Source organism: Neovison vison, chromosome 13 (genome assembly GCF_020171115.1).
Source record: "Neovison vison isolate M4711 chromosome 13, ASM_NN_V1, whole genome shotgun sequence".
Classification (NCBI taxonomy): Eukaryota; Metazoa; Chordata; class Mammalia; order Carnivora; family Mustelidae; genus Neogale; species Neogale vison.
Genome location: NC_058103.1, coordinates 105,925,576 through 105,939,036, shown reverse-complemented (window position 1 = coordinate 105,939,036; position 13,461 = coordinate 105,925,576). Strand labels below are relative to the sequence as shown.

The 13,461-nt window shown below is 37.9% G+C and overlaps 1 protein-coding gene across 8 annotated transcripts in view; it reads left to right on the top strand.

The window, feature by feature from the left end:
* Positions 1-13,461, top strand: part of CSNK1G1 (casein kinase 1 gamma 1) — a 198,099-nt gene that overhangs the window by 53,761 nt on the left and 130,877 nt on the right. Inside the window, exon 1 of one of the 8 annotated variants that reach the window (XM_044231306.1) lies at positions 9,633-9,667. The exons of the other annotated variants lie outside the window; for them this stretch is intronic. The gene's annotated coding sequence lies outside the window, so the exon portion shown is untranslated. Of the gene's footprint in view, positions 1-9,632; positions 9,668-13,461 lie in introns of those variants that run through there. 8 annotated transcript variants of the gene reach the window in all.

Genomic DNA, 13,461 nt, shown 5'->3' with positions numbered 1-13,461 from the left:
CCTGCTGTGTTCTGTACAGCAGAAGCTGCTTGACACTGTAGGCAGCTAAGACAGCAGTGCCTGGTTCCATAGAGCTCCACAGTTTAGTAAGCAGACAGGTAACGATAGCCACAGTCTATATCATAGTGATAAATAGATGTATAATTAAGGATAGTATCACTCATTTGTATCTCATAAATTTATTGAGCAACTATTTTGTCTTAAGCCTAGTGTTGGCACTGAAAGTACAGTGAAAACAAAGATTTGCTTCTACATTGAAGAAGCTTACAGGCAGGTTTTAAGTAGGCTTTATTTTGTTCTTATCCTTAAGCTTTTGAATGAAGTAACTAAAACAAGACAGGAAACAGCAGGAGTAAGTTGACTCTCTACTGGGGGAACTCAAATCAGATGTTTGTATAACAATCTAGTATTTCCTTGATCAACAGAAAAATTTGAAATTCTGATTTTTCCTGTCAATATTGCAGAGACTCTACTATTAAGCTTGTGATAGGGTATTTTTAAAAAAGTAGTAATTAGGTGAAAAGTTACATTAAAGCTTAAAAATCCAAATCCTCAATCAAAAGGAAATATTAATGGAGGAAACAATAGTTCTTTGGTAGTTAGATAGGGATGAGGCAATCAATGGAAAAATCAATCCAGTAACTATTTGGGTTGTCATCAAGGCTGCTTGTTGGTGTCCTGTAACGTGTTATGCTGACTGTTCCTGTATTACCACACTGCCGTTATCAAAGCCTTATTTAAATTTTTTAAAAAAAATTGTAAGAAAAATGATGATTCAGGATCTTTGTCACTCTGTATGCCAGTGGGAGGTGTTTGCGGCTTTTCAATACTGGCTTCATCGTGACAGTTTTATTATTTATTTTTCCTTCAGGAGAGAAGAAAAACCATCTGCTCAATGACAGTTACTGTGTTTTTTTGTTTTGTTTTTTTTTTTTTTAGCATAACTTAGCTTAAAAAAGATTTTATAGTGTGGTAGAAAAGAAAACGCTTTCACCACATTACTGAAAGATATATATATTTTTTCTATTAGTCTGTGTTGGTTTACTGTTCTTACACAGGATGTGTTCTGAGTACTTGAAACAAATGTTCATTTTCTTTGTAGATTGTTTTAACAAAGTAATTATTGTAGAATAAAAATAAGCCAATAATCTGAATCTTTATATTAAGTCTTCTGGAAATATCATAAGGGAAACCGGTGACGAAAATAATAGTGTGTTCTTACCCTAAATTAGAGAAAAACAGGTAATTCTAGGAGTGAGCTTTTTGGTAAGGATAATTTTAATACTATTATCTGTTAACATAGATAAAAGATTTCTGTAGTTCATGCTTTGTTGGTATCATTGCCTTAGTTTTAAATTAAAACTGCCTCTTTCTAGGTCCTTGAATGTGATGGTCTTAGAAAATAGTACTTCTGTGTTTTACTCCTGAGATGTACACGCTAGAATTTCTTTATTCCCAGGTAGTTTAGCTCATGTTTAAAGCTGAGTGTATAATCTCTGAAGATAAGGATGAATTTCCCAGGAAATCTGAAAGGTTGATAAATCAGTATAAATTATGTTTATCAGAAGAACTGCTTTTGCTGTAAGTCAATAGTCATTGGTTGGTAATGTTTACATAACTTTGTTTTTTAAAAGATTTATTTATTTTAGAGAGAGAGTCGGGGAGAAGGGTCAGAGGGAGAGAATCCCAAAGCAGACTCTATGCTGAGCTCAGATTCCTACAGAGGGCTGGATCTCATGACCTGAGTCAGAACCAAGAGCTGGTGGCTCAACTGAGTGAGCCACCCAGGCACCCCAATTTTTACATAGCTTTAAAAAGTAAAATTTTCTTTTTTTTTTTTAAGTAAAATTTTCTTATGACATTAAGTATTTATGTAATATTTTTGTAAACTGTAGCTTAAAACCCAGGAAAACTGGGGCACCTGGGTGGTGCACTCAGCTGAGCATCCTACCATTGGCTTTTGGCTCAGGTCTGATCTCAAGGTCTTGGGATTGAGCCCCCATCAGACTCTATGCTCAGTGCAGAGTCTGCCTGGGACTCCCTCTCCCTCCCCCCACCCCCCAAAATGAATAAATCTTTAGAAAGGAACAGTAAAACTAACTGAAAACTAAGGTACAGATGTTTTTATTCATGTTGAATGAGGTAAAGTGTGATGTGATAGGATGGCACATAACATGATGGGAGACAGTTTTGGAATTAGGCACGTCTGAATTTGAGTTATCTCTCTGCCATTTCTTAGCTGTGGTAATATTTGGCAAGTTACTTAATGTCTTTAAACTTTACTTCTCCCGTGGGTCAGATAACCCATGTGAAGTGTCTCATATGGTACCTAGTCTGCAGCAGGCACTCAACAGATATTCTTAATACTAGATAAATTCAGAACTATGAAGTAAACCCTAAAGTTTGTGGTAGTGAAAGGTAGTTGAAGTTTTGGGGTTTCAGAAGGCTTTATTTAAAGAATTCAAAGGGGGCACCTGGATGGCTCAGTGGGTTAAGCCTCTGCCTTCGGCTCAGGTCATGATCTCAAGGTCCAGGGATCTAGTTCCGCATCAGGCTCTCTGCTCGGCGGGGAGCCTGCTTCCCCCCCTCTCTCTGCCTACTTGTGATCTCTCTCTCTTTGTGTCAACTAAATGGATAAAATCTTTAAAAAGAAAAAAAAAGTATTCAAGGGGTGCCTGCCTGGATGGCTTAATTGGTTGAGCTTCTGACTCTTGATTTCAGCCCAGGTCATGACCTCACGGTCCTGGCATCCAGCCCCAAGTTGGGCTCTGTGCTCAGCGGGGAGTCTGCTTTTAGGATTTCTCTCTCCCTCTCTTCTCTGTCCCTTCCCAATTTGTGTGTGTGTGTGTGTGTGTGTGTGTGTATTCATGCACATGCACACTCTGTTTCAAATCTTAGGGTAGTCATGAATCTAATTTTTCCTAATTTTATTTATTTTTTAAAATTTTATTTATTTGAGAGAAAGAGTGCATGCAGGAGGGAGGGAGAGAGAAAGAGCAACCTGAGCAGAAGGCCAACACTTAACCCTTAACCGACTGAGCCATCTAGGTGTCCCTAATTCTTCCAACTTTAATTAATTTTTCATAGAAATGGTTAGATAAAGTCTTTTATGATTCTAGTACTATAGTTTTTCTTGCTCTGAGATAATCCATTATAATATGAGAATTATGTAGTACTAATAGTTGTCAAGATTGTGAATTGTCTCTTAGTCTTAACTCCTCACACTGGCCTCTGCTAATTAATGAAATTCAGTTAGCTTTACTGAAAATAATGAAAGGGGAAGTTTATTGCTGATCATATATATTTGTAGAATTCAAATAGAAGCTTGCTATGCTCCATGTGAATTATATAATGTAACTATAGCCATATCCCAGTGAAGGTAAAATATCATTGAAAGACCTCTTGAACTCATGTTTTTCCATTCTCCTTAAAATAAATACTTTTCTTTTACTGTAGCTTAGTTATAGAGAAAGATTATAGGAAAAAGTATCAATCGTTCCAGATATCACAAAAATTGAAAGGACAAAAAGTATTCTGTACTAAATTTTGTATTAATCAAGTTCTTACGGTTAAGATACTTCTATAAATTCAAAATGTGCCCTACCTAACATGTTATAGAGCATTGGACTGTATAATAATAAATTGTACCTTACATATTAGGCCAGTAGCATCTTCTTGAGAAAACTTGAATATACATGAAGATGTACTCATATTTCCTAAAAGAATACATTTTCTTGTGATAATCTTTTGTATCTGTTGTGCCAGTCAGTGATGAATCTTTTTTTTTTTTTTAAGATTTTATTTATCTCTTTGACAGAGAGTGAGAGAACACAAGCAGGGGGAGCAGCAGAGGGAGAGGGAGAAGTAGGCTCCCTGCGGAGCAGAGAGGGGCTCGATCACAGGACCCTGGGACCATGACCTGAGCCAAAGGCAGACCCTTAACCAACTGAGCTACGTAGGTGTCACCAGTTATTGATGAATCTTAATCACTGAAGAAGTTGGGTGGGGTTCATTTTAATCTCAGGTTACAAGAGTATGCTGTCTTAGGGCAATCATAAACTTCATGTAAGTTTTGGTAATCAGTATAGTGTTTATAAAGAATTCTTGAGTCAGGCTGCCAAGTGTGCTGGCTCCATTTCTTACTAGTTTTATGAATCTTAGGTACTTTACTTGGTTTCCTCATCTGTGAAATGAGGATGGTGGTAAAAATATTACTGTTTCATAGGATTGTAGAAAAATTTAATGAATTAATATATTTAAGTCACTTAAAAAGTGTCTGGCACATAAAAGCCCAATAAATTTTGGATAGTATAGTTGTCCCTGTTCTACAGTGTGACAGATGTGAACTATCCCTAGGTTTTTCATTATGTCCTGTAAAGTATATGCAGAGATTAATAAAATCTGAGATAGAGTGGCTTTGTATTAAGAATATAGAAAGTGGCACCTGGGTGGCTTAGTCAGTTAAGCATCAGGTCGTGATCCTGGGGTCCTGAGATTGAGCCCCATATTGGGGCTCCCTGCTCAGTGGGGTGTCTGCTTCTCCCTCTGCACCCCCCCACTCACGCTCTCTCTTGCTCTCTCTCCATCCCTCCCTCTCTCTGTCAAATAAATAAATACAATCCTTAAAAAAAAAAAAAAGAATATAGAAAGAAACTATTCCTTTTGCACTATCATGTAAGCTATAAAATGAGAGAATAAACAGATAGTGGCCCTTTGAAGAGGGGGATAAATATAACTTTAAACATTCTAATTAGATGGGTGAAGTTGCCTATGTGTTTAGCCATTGATTAAGAAATAGTATTTGTGGGTGCCTGGGTGGCTCAGTGGGTTAAGTCGCTGCCTTCGGCTCGGGTCATGATCCCAGGGTCCTGGGATCGAGTCCCGCATCAGGCTCTCTGCTAAGCAGAGAGCCTGCTTTCCTCTCTCTCTCTCTCTCTGCCTGCCTCTCTGCCTACTTGTGATCTCTCTCTGTCAAATAAATAAATAAAATCTTTTAAAAAAATAGTATTTGTAACTGGACAAGGGTTAGATAAAAATAGAGTAGTATTTGTATTTATAATGCTGTCAGATTTTCAACAGCAGCCCTTGCAGTTCCCAGTAAATACAGTGCAAAATGAAGACTCATTCATGATAAAAGCAAGCAGAAGATAGTAGTGTAATGCCTTTCATACTGCTATGATTAAAATGCAGCCCTATCTTAAACTTTAGAGTTAACTGAGTTTTAAACCTGTGTTTCCAGGTACCAAGCAAGAGTATGGTATGTACCTAAGATGAAAAGTAGCTCAGCGCCTTTAGGAGAAAGAATCAGATTCCATTGTACCTAGTTCATACATGAAACTGAGAAAGAGAAAGCTGAATATGGGAACACTCCTGTTATAATCCTTTATGCTCCATGAGAGAAGGAAAACATGTTCTAGAATAAGGATTTCAGAAGGTGGAAGATAGTTACTATTTAGGGTAATTCAGTATACAAATACAGTGAAATGTTACATAAGATCTAATTAGAGGTGAGATTTATTACTGCCTTGTGTGGCTTATCAATAAGTTAATGGGAAATACAGGAAGCAAATTCAGGCTTTCTGTATATAGCTGTTAAAACTCCAGTCTCCCATGGAGTACTTGGGTGGCTCAGTGGGTTAAGCCTCTGCCTTCGGCTCGGGGTCCTGGGATTGAGCCCCGCATCTGACTCTGCTCAGCGAGGGCCTGCTTCCTGCCACCCCCCGACCCCCTGCCTCTCTGTCTAATTGTGATCTCTCTCTCTCTCTCTGTCAAATAAATAAATAAAATCTTAAAAAACAAAAACAACAACAACAACAAAACCACTCCAGTCCCCTCCTTCCCCTCTTTTGGCTGCCTTGCTTGCTCAAGGAAAGTTTAATGATATGATTATTTCCTAATAAGAAAACTTTACCAATATTAGTGTTGTCTTTGACTAGATGATTTTAAATGAAATTTGCAATGTCTGTGGCTATAACCCATCTCAGTATCAGAAACAGCTACATTCATCATCAGCCCATGGACTTGTAATTTTTTTTTAAGATTTTATTTATTTATTTGACAGACAGAGATCACAAGAGGCAGGTGGAGAGAGAGGAAGGGAAGCAGGCTCCCTGCTGAGCAGAGAGCCTGATATGGGGCTCGATCCCAGGACCTTGGGATCATGACCTGAGCGGAAGGCTGAAGCTTTAACCCATCTAACCACCCAGATGCCCCTGGACTTGTAATTTTATATATGATAGCCTTTTCTCTTTATAAGGCCATCTGTTTGTCATATAAATGCATATAAATACATCTGTTTATCATATAAATGGTGTAAATGTCATACCATTATCTAATGTGGAATAAACTTTTGTTTTGAAAACTGCTTATTTTCTGAGAATAATACCGAAATTGTTCTCATTTGGATGTGAAATTAAGAAATGTAAATATTCCCTTTAATAATAAACAAATCAATTAAATCGATCTAGTTAAGAGCACTAGCCATGATATTCTGAACTATTTAGTAGAAAGTGTTATCATTATTTCAGACTTCCTCTTTTCATAAGATTTTTTTTTTTTTTTTGCTAGAGTGAATAGGTACTTTTTAGTTTAAACAGGATACTTTTGTTCTTTGAGTACCCATCCTTGTTTTTGGCAACATAGATTATTTATGCTAAAGACTTGCAAAGCTGTATTTCACTTGAACAGCTTTAGACGAGAGGTTTCAAATGGGTGTTTTGTATATTTAAAATTTTTAAAAATTAATTGCCAACATATAAAAATAGGGAGATATTAAAGATTTTATTTATATATTTGAAAGAGAGCAGGTGTGGTGGGGAGGGGCAGAAGGAAAGGAACAAGCAGACTCCCGGCTGAACAGGGAGCCTGAGGGGTGAGCACGGGACTGGATGCAGGAGCTTCATGGGGGTGAGGGGTGGGGAACTTGATCCCAGGACCCTGAAATCATGACCTGAATTGAAGTCAGATGCTTTAGCAACTGAGCCCCCCCCCCCACGCCTCTGAAATCAGGGAGATTTTATTGACATTTCAGTGACTAATAACAACTCCTGAAAAATCAGTGCTGGCAGCATTGGGTCTATATTACATGGTAGACGTCAACAGGGGCTGAGACATAGCTGTGCTTTAGATGGGATGCCCGCTATTCACTTTACCACCATATGCCTTTGAAATGGTCATGAGTCCTTATGTTTGATATCTGGTTCTTCTGAGCATTGCAGCCTTTGCATCAGTGAGTTTGTTTCTTGATGCATGCCTTTTTAATGGAATCATCTTGAGAATGATAAAAAGCCTTGGTGTGCTTAGACCATCATTCAGTTTTGTTCTGTTTTAAACCTTTTAGACTAGGAGTATTATCCTTTTATGATTTTAATTCATTCAAGGGAAGGATGTTACATTTTATGTCTGTAACTTAAATAAAAGAAGATTAGCATGAGAAATTAAGATAACTTTGAGAAAAACTTCCAATAATTTAACATCCAAATAAGTCCTGCTTTCTTCAAGGAATCACGCCAGTTTTTTCTAAAAGTGCTTACTCAAAACGTATTTGGGGAAAAAAAGGTGGTATATTTCTTTTGAATATTATCAGATGTCACATTTTTATCCTTAGAGATTAGATACATTTTAGTAATACTTGAAAAGTATATATAATTTGAGGGGAGCCTGGGTGGCTAGTGGATTAAAGCCTCTGCCTTCAGCTCAGGTCATGATCCCAGGGAGCCTGCTTCCCCCTCTCTCTCTGCCTGCTGCTCTGCCTACTTGTGATCTCTCTCTGTCAAATAAATAAATAAAATCTTAAAAAAAAGAAAAATATATGTAGTTTTGAGAAGTAGTATATATATATAAAATTTGAGAAAAGTATATAATTTGAGAAGTATGTATGTAATATATATAATGTGATAAAGTTTATGAAGTAACAAGAAGTCAGGCAGCTCAGAGTCTAATGGATGACAGTCTGGATAAATCCAGATTTTATCCAGCTTCACAGTTAATTTGAAGATTCGTTCAAAGTAAATAGTTCTCCAGGAAAGATGTTATAACTATAGGTTTATACCCATTAACCTTCAGCTTTAACTCTCCTTACTGAAAGAATAGAGTATAATGAATTAACAACAATAACAGTAAGAAGACAAAAGTAGTGAAGAAAACTTTTATCAGGGTGATGAAAACAGAGATAATGCCTAATTTATGCCGCAGGTTTCAAGGAATGCCTTTCAGGAATAATATACTTTGAACCAGATTGAAAGAAATTCAGTTGTAGCCATTCTTTTCAGAAGGACCATGCATTATTGTCAGAACCATATAAAGTTTGAAAAGCCATACTAATATGTCATAGGAAAGAGAAGGTTAGGTACATGTATTTTGAGGCCACAACAGCAAAGTGATAAACTATATATAATTTATTTATAATATTTATAAAAATATTTATATAAATGCATATTTTTGCTCCTCTCTGATTAAACCTTTCAATATCACAGTTGGCTTCTACATGAAGAAGTCCTTACCAAATTTCTTTTTAAAGATATTATTTATTTATTTGAGAGAGAGCAAGAGAGCACGAGGCGGGGCAGAGGGAGAAGCAGACTCCCCACTGAGCAGGGAGCCCAATGTGGAGCTTGATCCCAGCACTCTGGGATTATGACCTGAGCTGAAGGTGGACGCTTAACTGACTGAGACACCTAGGCATCCCAAGAATTCCACTTTAAATAGATATAACTGCTTTTACTTTTCACAGTCCTTACCAAATTTATTATGAACAAGATTTAGAGATGAAGCCAAAAGCAGGAGGTACAGTCTCCTTTTCTCAGTATATGACAGGATAGTTCCTTTAGGCCTAGGTCCCTTACCATTCCTGTTAGGCTGGTGAAATGAATGAGCCAACTAAGGAAGCTCTAAGTATTTCCCAGGTGACTGAGCTCAAGAAAAGTCAGTTGTACTAATTGTGGGCTAAATTTGATATCTCCGAAGTTCAAAATTTATTTTGTTTTATTTATTAATTATTAGTTTTAAAGATTTTATTTTTAGTAGTCCCTACACACAACATGGGGCTTGAACTCACAAACCTGAGATCAAGAGTTGCATATTCCACCAACTGAGCCAGCCAGGAGCCCCCCAATTTTATTTTATTTGTTTATTTATTTAATTAATTAATTTTAAAAATTTGACACAAGAGAGTTCACAAGTAGGCATAGAGGCAGTCAGAGAGGGAGGAGGAAGTAGGCTCCCTGCTGAGCAGAGAGCCTGGTGTGGGGCTCCATCCCAGGACCCTGAGACCATGACCGGAGCTGAAAGCAGAGGCTTCACTCACTGAGACACCCAGGCACCCCTACCAAATTATTTTTAAAACAGAAATGTGCTTTAGATGAGTTATATGGTATATAAATTATATCTCAATAAAGCTTCAATTAAAAAATGCAAATGAGATCCCATGAAGAAATTCTGCCACAAAAAGGGGCCATAAATAGAGTGTTCAAGTGATGAAGAGCATCGGTGTGGAAAACAGAAGGAATTTTAAGTTATTCAAGGGAGGAAGAATTAGGCTGGCTTCCTAGTTTAAAAAAAAAATTGTGAACACATATAAAAAACACCACACACTTTTATTTTTTTTATTGTTTCAGGAGGACAGTTGTGAAGCCAGTGCACTTTCGATTCAGTGGGGCTGAATGGCTGAGTAAGTGAGTGCAGGGTTTTTTGGTACATGGCGGCAGATGAGAGACCAGAGTCAAACCCTGGCTGGGTTTGACTGTGACCTAGTTAGTGAATATAACCCTCTGAGCTTCAGTTTCCTCATCTATGGCAAGGAATAATTGGCTTTTATCAGGGCAGGTAAGTCTAAGTTCATTTCACTGAAGAGATCATATAGCACCCAAAGTTAATCATTTTAAAAATGTAAATATCAATTGGCAGATACAAATCAAAACCACCATCGGTGAGAATGGCTAAAGTTAACAAGTCACAAAACAACAGATGTTGGTGAGGATGTGGAGAAAGGGGAACCCTCTTACACTATAGGTGGGAGTGCAGACTGGTGCAGCTGTTCTGGAAAAGAGTATGAAATTCCTCAAAAAGTTAAAAATAGAATTACCCTACCACCCAGCAGTTGTACTGCTAGCTATTTATCCAAAGGATGCAAACAGTGATTTGAAAGGGCACATGCACTCCACTGTTTATAAGCAGCAATGTCCACAGTCGCCAAAATATGTAGAGCTTAGATGTCCATCAACAGATGAATGGATAAAGAAGATGTGTGTGTATATACATATTCTTCTACACACACACAGAGGAATATTATTCAACCATCAAAAAATCTTGTCATTTGAAATGACGTAGGTGGAACTAGATGGTATTATGCTAAGTAAAATAGGTTAGTCAGAGAAAGACAAATACTGTATTATTTCACTCGTAGGTAGAATTTAAGAACCAAAACATATGGATATAGGGGAAGGGAAGGAAATATAAAATAAGATGAAAACAAAGGCAGACAAACCATAAGAGACTGTTAACTATAGGAATCTGAGAGTTGCTGGAGGGGAGGTGGGTAATTGGGTGATGGGTATTAAGGAGGGCACTTGATGGAATGAGCACTGGGTATTCTATGCAACTGATGAATCACTAAATTCCACCCCTGAAACTAATAATGCAGCACATATTAATTGATTTAAGTTTAAATATAAAATAAAAATAAATGTAAATGTCTTTTGTAAGCCCTAAATCCCTTTATATATAAATGTCATTCTCCTGCTTTAAATGTTTAAATGGCTTCTTGCTGTATCAGTGATCTATAAAAGTCCTGAATGATGGATTCCTGTTGTGTCTTCACCTTGAGAACTTGTTGGTCTTCTTCCACCAAGTCTTTTTTTTTTTTTTTAAAGATTTTATTTATTTATTTGGTAGATGGAGTTCACAAGTAGGCAGAGAAGCAGGCAGAGAGAGGAGGATGCAGGCTCCCTGCTGAGCAGAGAGCCCGATGCGGGGCTCGATCCCAGGACCCTGGGATCATGACCTGAGCCAAGGGCAGAGGCTTTAACCCACTGAGCCACTCAGGCGCCCCCCACCAAGTCTTTTTTTATGGGCTGTTCCTTTCTCTGGAGACTCTGTTCCTTGCTCTTGATAAGGTTGTCTCCTTCTCATCCTTGAGGACACTGTTTAAGTGTGGCTTCTAATAAATGGCTTTAATCTCCCTCTATCTAAAACTCTCTCTTTGGACTTCCTCATAATCTTTATTTCAGCAGATCTTTGTTTTCTTTGTATTTCTTTTATTCCTGTGATTGATTGTGATGCCACCTCTTAGAACTGTAAGTTCTATGAGCACAGGAACTACATATATGTTAATGTCACCATTATATCCCTGGTGACTATCTTAGTTTTAGGCACTCACTACATGTTTGTTGGTTGAATTAAGAACTCCACTTTGTTTTTTTGGTGTTTTTTTTTTTGTTGTTGTTGTTCTTTGTTTTTTAAGATTTTATTTATTTGACAGGGAGAGAAAGAGCACAAGCAGGGGGAGTGGCAGGGAGAGGGAGGAGCAGGCTCCCCCCTGAGCAAGGAGCCCCATGTGGGATCATGACCTGAGATGAAGACAGAGGCTTAACGGACTGAGCCACCCAGGCTTCCCAAGAATTCCACTTTGTTTGTTTGTTTGTTTTTAAACAGTTTATTTATTTATTTGACAGAGATCACAAATAGGCAGAGAGGCAAGCAGAGAGAGGAAGGGAAGCAGGCTCCCAACCGAGCAAAGAGCCCAATACTGGGCTTGGCTCCATCCCAGGACCCTGCAATCATGATCCGAACCCCAGGCAGAGGCTTTAACCCACTGAGCCACCCAGGCTCCTCCCAAGAATTCCACTTTGAATAGATATAAGTGCTTTTCCTTTTCAACACCTAGAAATTATGCAGACTCCTTCAGTAATGGCTATTAATCCCTTAAAGTTCTTTTATGTAGAAATAATATTTTAAGATGTGTATAAACAAACATGTGTATGTCTGCTTTTTTAAAGACTTCATTTTTTAGAGAAGTTTTAGGTTCACAGTAAAATAAAGAAAAAGATATAGAGATTTACCCTTCATATATCCCCCAAACATGCATAGCTCCCCCATTATCAACACCCCCCACCCATCGATACATTTGTTATAATTGATGAGCCTACATTGACAAATCATAATCACCCAAAGCTTCTGGTTTACATTAGGGTTCACGCGAGGTGTTGTACGTTCTGTGGTTTCAGAAAAATGTATAATGACGTATATCCACCATTATAGTATCATACAGAGTAGTTTCACCGTCTTAACAAATGCCCTACTGAAGAGTACATGGGAGGGACACGTAACACAGAATTGAGTCAGGAAAGGTTTTCCAGAGAAAGGGACATTTAGGGTAAAGGCTAAAAAGGAGCATAAGTTAACTTAAGGAGTCCAGGCTGAGGGTCTTTGAGAAGAAATGAGTTAAGTTTGGTGTTCATTAACATTCACTGCAAGGGAAGTATTGAAATGAAATGAAGCTGGAGAGGTTAGGAAGTGCCAGATCAGAAAGGACTTAAGCCACTTAAGAGATTTTACCTTTTCTCTAAGGCTATTGAGAAGCCATTGAAAGTTTGAGTTGGAAGATAACATATCAGGCCAGCCTTTTAAGAAAGTTCCCTTAGGAAAAAAAAAAAAAAAAAAGAAAGTTCCCTTAGGCCGCAGTGGTGTGCAAATTGCTGTGGAGACCCACTAGTTGAGAGGGGAAACCGGGAGCAAGGAGATCAGTTGTGAGATTGTGTTCCATCCCTCTGGGAGGATTGTTTCTTTGCCACAGTGGTACTAAATCAACATGGAGAAAACTTCTAGATTTGAGTGTTAAGAGTTAAAACTGACAGTTCTTTTGTCTCTTGTTTAGGTCATGAGGTCGATGGTTAGTAGTATTGTGCTTTGAGATGAGATCGAAGAGAAGAAAGTAGGTTTCAAATTTTCTTGGGGAGGAGAGGGTGGTGGGAGAAATGGGAGCGAAGAGATGAGTTCATTTGAAACTGTTCAGTTTGAAGTATGGGCATTTTTTATGTTCAGGTAGAAAAATTAAGTATACTTCTGACCATATAGATCTCAACCTCTGGAGAAGGGCTGGAAATGTAAATTAGGATGTATTAGCATGTAAATGAACATATGATACGGATGCTTAGAATAATGGAGCAGTGCCTGGGAACAGTATCTTTAACGTAATAAATGCTTAATACATTTATGTTGAATGCATGCGTGACTGGAATCCATGAAGTTGTATTGAGTGGGAAGAGAGGTTTGACCCAGTATTCAGAGGAAATGAAACCATTTAAGGACAGGCTGAGTAAAGGAGCAGTTAGGGCACCTGGGTGGTTCATGGGGTTGAAGGTCTGACTCTTTTTTTTTTTTTTTTAAAGATTTTATGTATTTATTTGACAGAGAGAAATCACAAGCAGATGGAGAGGCAGGCAGAGAGAGAGGGAGAGAGAGAGA